Genomic DNA, 6475 nt, shown 5'->3' with positions numbered 1-6475 from the left:
CTCAGACACTTGACACTTACTAGCTGTGTGATCCTGGGCAAGTCACTTAACCCTCATTTTGCCCCACCAAAAAAAACAAGAGTGATATGCCCAATGTCATACAGCTAGCAAGTGACAGGACTGGCACTCAAGTAGCCTTTTCCATTACATGATACTTCACACCTAAAGTACTTTTAACATCTCTGAAAGAGAAGATTTTTCAGACCTGCATGACAAAATTGAGTTTTATGTTAATTTCAGGTACAAATTTTTGTTTTAGCTTTTCTTCCGAAATATATTTGTGAGTGGAATATTCCCTTGGCTTCCACCTTAAAACCAAAGCAAATCAAACCTCATGTTCTTTATTCCTAAAGTTTTGGTAACTGTTCATTTCCATTTCTGTTTCATTTGAAAACTAAAGCTAACTTTACCCTGTTCCAAATGTTCTGTAGAAGAATGACATGACATTATTGTAAGGATGTACCTTCAACCTTGAATTTTAAGAGTTAGATTGACACTAAAATATTTATTTTTCATGCAGAATTTCTGGCATGTTATTAGGTTTTGTACCTTTTCCATCTTTTCCCACTATGTCCTTGCAAGTAGTGTAGTAGATTTGACACTGAGTGTCAAATAGCTATTTTATTAGGTTTAGCACTGTGAATGTGGAAGTTAAGATTTTCTATAATAAATACTGATGTCTACTTCCAACCCATTGGCAATATCTTTTAGGTGTTGGATACTTTCTCTCTGGAACTGAAGGATCAGAGATGAAGTTATTTATTTTTTTAAATTATCTTTTTAGAGTAAGGGAGATAGTAATACTGAACTTTACTTAAAATACAATTTATATTGCAAACTGGCTTCATTATAATACTTTCAATATGTCATTTCCATTTCATTAAGGTGCAAGTTTGAAAGTAGTGATTTCCTTTTGCATTTAAAGCCATATAAGTAGAGTTGGGAGCACGGTGTCCTTGAAGCCTCTTCCAATTGGTAATTGAATTCATTTACATAAACACATATAAAAGGCCTCCTATGTTCATGGACAGCAAATATGTTTTAAAGCAAAGATGGAAGTGTGGGGAAAATGATATATCATATAGTTCACAAAAATTATTATACTGTTTAAATCCAACTTTATGTGATTAGAGGTTGTCTGCACTCAGAATGTCACCTGACTTCAGTAACTATAAGAATGCCAGAAATGACTATTTCACAGTTATGACTACTAACTCTACCTTTCTTTCCATCCTGCTTTTTTCTCTTTCTCTTTCTTTCTCTCGCTTTACCCTGTCCCTCTTCCAAAATTCTGTTTTACATTTGACCACTGCCTTCTTTTCTTTCTTTTGTCACCTCCTTCCATTTCTTTTTCCACCTTCCCTGTTGGATAAAAGACTTCTTTTACCAGTCAAGTATGTATGTATGTGTATACACATATGTGTGAATTCCCTTTTTGAACCTATTTAAGTGTGAATGAGGTTTAAGTATTGTCTGACACCCCCTCCCCCATTTCAGCCTCTGCCATAAAGGCTCTTGTGTGCTTCTTTTATGAGATAATTTTCCCCATTCTTCCTCTCCCCACCTTCTCCCAGGACATCCCTCTTTCTTGCCTATTCATCAACATAATGAAGTTACTCTCATGCCCTCTTTCTATGTAGAATCCTTTTAAAAGCCCAAATAATGATAAAGTTCTTAGATGATATATGTACCATCTTCCTCTATAAAAAGTATATAATTTAACCATATTGATTCCCTTATTTCTTTTTCATGTTTGCCTTTTTATAATTTTTTTAGTCATGTGTTTAAAAGTGATTTTTTGTTGTTGTTCAGCTCTGGTGCTTTCATCAGAAATGCTTGAAAGTCCTCTATTTAATTTCCCCTTGAAGGATTATGCTGGGTTGGTTATTCTTGGTTGTGATCCTAGCTCCTTTGCCTTCAAGGAATATCATATTCCAAGCCTTCTGCTTCTTTAATGTAAAAGCTGCAAAATCTTGTATGATTCTAATTTTGGATCCATAGTATTTGAATAATTTATATTTTGTTGCCTAAAATATTTTCTCTTTGGACTGAGAGTTCTGAAATTTGGCTATAATATTCCTGGGAGATTTTGCTTTGGAATCTCAGGAGGTAATTGGTAGAATCTTTTGAATTCTATTTTGCTCTGTAGTTCAAGATTATCAGGGCAGTCTTAGTTGATACTTTCTTGAAATACGTCTAGCTTCTTTCTTTGATCATGCTTTTTTATGTAGTCCTTATATTATCTCTCCTTGATCTATTTTTTTCCAAAGATATTTTTCACAATTTCTTCTATTTTTCTTCATTCTTTTGACTTTATTTTGTTTCCTAATATTCCTATGGAATCATTCATTAGCTTTCACTTCTCCAAATATAATTTTTAATACACTATTTTCTTCAGTGTTCATTTTGGCCTCTTTTTCTATTTGGTAAATTCTGCTTTTTAAATGTTATTTTCTTTAGTATTTTTGTGCCATTTAAAAAAAACAAGCTGTTAGTTGTCTTTTCATAATTTTCTTCTTTTGCTTTTATTTCTTTGCCTAAAATTTCCTCTACCACTCTAATTTTTAAAATCATCTATAGGTCTTTCAGGAATTCTTGTTGGGCTTGTGTCCAATTCACATTCTCTTTTTTGGCTTTTTTTTTTCTTCTGAGGTTTTGTCTTTATAATCATTGTCACAATAGTGAATTTCTTGATTTGACCTTTTTGTTAATGTTAGGCTCTGTTCCTAGTATTGGGAGGGAGGAGCTCTTTTTCAATCTTCAGACTTTTTTGCACTGCTGTTTTCAGAGCTAGTTCTAGGGTTTGGGATGTTTTTAGTGCTTCCAAGTTGTTTTTATTGTTTCTGGCTTTAGAGCTGCTAAAGTTGCTGCTGTTGGTTGCTGCTATCACCACCACCTAATCTTACCACTAGTGTTTGATCTACATGGGCTCCAGGTCACCCACCTCCCCTGTGTCAAAGAACTCTCTTTCTGCCTTCCTAATTGTCATGGGTTGCCAGAATGTCCTGTTCTGACATTTTCTTGACTCTGCCATTCCACAATGTGATTTGAGGAATTATTTTAAAGTTCTTTGGAGTCATATATTATGAAAGCTTGATTAAGTGATTCTCTTCTTTACCAACTTAACTCAAATTCAGAAATCTAAATTTCCTTTTAAAACATCTTCAGTTGGGGGAGGGGGTCTGTTTTTGTGAATGATGGAAGGGTAACGTGTTACATAGGAAATGTATACAATTATGTACAGTTTGAGTTTTAGCAGAAAAATAACTTCACATTTTAGTGGTTCTGTATTTTTTCCATTTCAGGAAATGCCTTATTTTGTTTTTTCTTTTTCTCAGTATTAATGACATTATATAATGATGAACAGGCATGTAACCAAATTGCATACAATATCATCAGGGATAAAAAAAAGCAGAGAAATAATGGCTATATAAAGATAGCTGGGTGATGTGGTGAATAGAAAGTAACATCTGGAAGCAGAAAGACAGGACTGCAAATCTCACCTCACATTCCTACTAGCTTTTGACCCACGGCAAGTATCCTAACCACTGTCTGCCTCAGTTTCTTCAATTGTAAAATAGAGGTAATAATGGCTCCTACCTAACAGGATTTTGGTGAGGATAAAATGAAATAATATTTATAAAACTCTTAGCAAAGAGGCTTATACATAGTAGGAGCTTAACAGTGCTTGTTTCATTCCTTCATAAAATGTCAGAATGGTATTGATCTCAGACATTTAAAAATACAACTGCCCTTTTGTATTAATTAGAAAACTGAGGTCCAGAGAGGGGAAGTGACCTAGTCATGAAGCTAGTTAGTGAACCAAAAATGGAATCACAGATCTCCGTTGAAAGGGCCAATATAATCCAAATTGTAATTGTACATGGATCTCCTCTATAACATCCCTAATACGTGGTCATTTAATCTTTACTTGAAGATCCCTAATTAAAGAGGGGCCCATAACCTGTGGAAGATTGTCCAATTTGATTTTGGATAGCTCTAATAATAAAGAAGTTTTTTTCCTTACCTGGAGCTAAAAGCTGCCTCACCAAAACTTCTAAATATTCTTCTTAGTTCTGCACTTTGAGGCCAAGGAGAACAAAACTAATACATTCCTTTTTACAACAGTATTGTAAAAGGGAGCTCTTATCTTCCCAGTAAGTCTCTTCTCCAGGCTAAACATCTCTAGTACCTTTCACTTAATAGCTTTAGAAACACAAGGTCAACTCTACTGAGGCAGAGTCTCAAGGCCACTCACCATCCTAGTCACCCTTCTCTGGATAACAATCAACCATTAAGCATTTATTAAATACCTCATTTGGCCCAAGCCATTTTATACTCACACTGTTCACACCCAACCAACAGGCCTGTCCTTGCATCATCAGACCACAGACCTTGCCCAGAAAGACTTATCCTTTACAGCTCAGAAACTCTTACCTTTGTGCCCCTGTGTCCTGATTCAACCCAGTCAGCTTCTCATCAGCTACCTTGCTGCCAGGTGTACTCTACTACACCGCACCCTTTGCTTTATAGTTCTGGAAGCATAATTAAATCAATATTGTCATTGTTACTGGAAAGGATGTATCCGTGTTCGTTCCTCTGACTCCATCCAAAATTCCTGTGACTTTCCAAACTAAAAATGCCTCTTCCATGTCCCCACTCCTCTAAATGTTTTGTTCTACTCTATTAGAATATAAACTAAAAGAGGGCTAGTACTCTTTCAGTTTGTATATTTATATTTGTATCTGCAATGTACTCAGCAGTAATACTAATTAGCACCATAGTTTATAACAAGTGCTTAATATTCATTCATTCATTCATTCATTCATTCATTCATTCATTCATTCAGTGTCCTACTCACTGGACTTGACAAAAGCTAAATGGCCCAAACCCTCAATAAATTTATATATACATGCAAAGGCACACAAAGACACACTTACAAACATGTATATATGTATGTGTATAATCTATAGGTATATCCAAAATATAAATACCAGTTTTATAAACATAAATACATACACCCATACTGTCATGGGGGTAATTGATGGGGGTTTGCGGTAGGAGAAGGCATGGCACAGAGGCAGGGCTCTCTGAGATACCTACCTCCTTAGGCAGGAGACAGGCAAATACTTTTATAGAGGACCAATGTTGGTCTGATGGGGTGATCATCTGACTGTAGAAAGTTCTCTTATTGGGGGAGGACCAACCCCCACTGGTGGTGGCTGGGCTCCTATCTCTCAAGCCATCTCTATCCCCCTCATGCCACAAAAGTAGCAACCACAACTAATCTTATCTCCCTGAGGTCTGGAATGAAGATTGGTGGTCCTAGAGCTAACTCTGTCCAGATCTGGTGCTGCTTATCCCTTTAGGTGTGTCTGTCCTTTGGTTTAGTTTCTCAAAGAGAAGGTTCCTTGATTTCCCACAGAAAACTTCTGAGGTATCCCAGACCTATTACACATACACACATACACACACACACACACACACACACACACACACACACACATGAATCTATAAGGGCAGCTAGGTGCCACAGTGGATAGAGTGACATGCCTGGATTCAGGAAGACATACATTCAAATCTGGACTCAGAAAATTACTGGGATATGATCCCAATTAATTCACTTAACTCTATTTGCCTCAGTTTCCTCATCTGTAAAATAAGCTGAAGGAAATAGCAAATCACTTCAGTATCTTTTCCAAGAAACCCCCCAATAGGGTCACGAATAGTCAGACATAAGTGAAACAACTGAACCACCACCAATAAATCCAAAATATAAATACAATATAATTGTAAAAAGAAGTACTGCTGGAGCTGAGTCTTAAAGAAAACCAAGAATTTCAGGAGGTAGAGCAGAGAAAGGCAAACATTCTGGGCATAGGGTAGAGAGGAGATGTACTTTTCTATCTGAGGAATATCAAATGAGCCCTGATGGGTGGATGGTAGAGTACTTGAAGGGGAGTAAGGCATAAATAGACTGAAAAGGTAAGAAAAGGCGAGCTTGCTTTTCTTAATGTTTTTCTTAAAATGTGGTTCCTACAAGTAAACACAATAATCTAAATATTGTCTGATCAGGGCAGAGAACAGAACTATCAACTTTTGCATTCTGAATATTATTCCTTTCTTATCGCAATCTAACATTACATTAGCCTATGAGGACATGTCCCTAAGATCACATTAGCCTATGATTACAATGTCCCACAGACAGAGTGTTTCTCTGGTACCTTTGTGATATCAGGAGAAAGTAAAAAAGAGTGTGTCATCTCTCTGTGGCAGCCTGTGTGAAGATCTGGACTGAAGTCATAAAGAAAGGACAGTCATGGATGGGTTATGAGCCACTTCATTGAAATGAGCTTCCAAAATGATGAGATCACTGATACTCAAATGCTTGGGTGTCTGAGTGTCTGGTGTCTACACCATCATCCTTCTTCCAATAATTCTTCAGTCTTGCTTTGAAATAAGATAAAAACAAAAA

The sequence above is a fragment of the Dromiciops gliroides genome, chromosome 3 (genome assembly GCF_019393635.1).
Source record: "Dromiciops gliroides isolate mDroGli1 chromosome 3, mDroGli1.pri, whole genome shotgun sequence".
Taxonomy (NCBI): Eukaryota; Metazoa; Chordata; class Mammalia; order Microbiotheria; family Microbiotheriidae; genus Dromiciops; species Dromiciops gliroides.
This window is presented reverse-complemented; position numbering follows the sequence as displayed.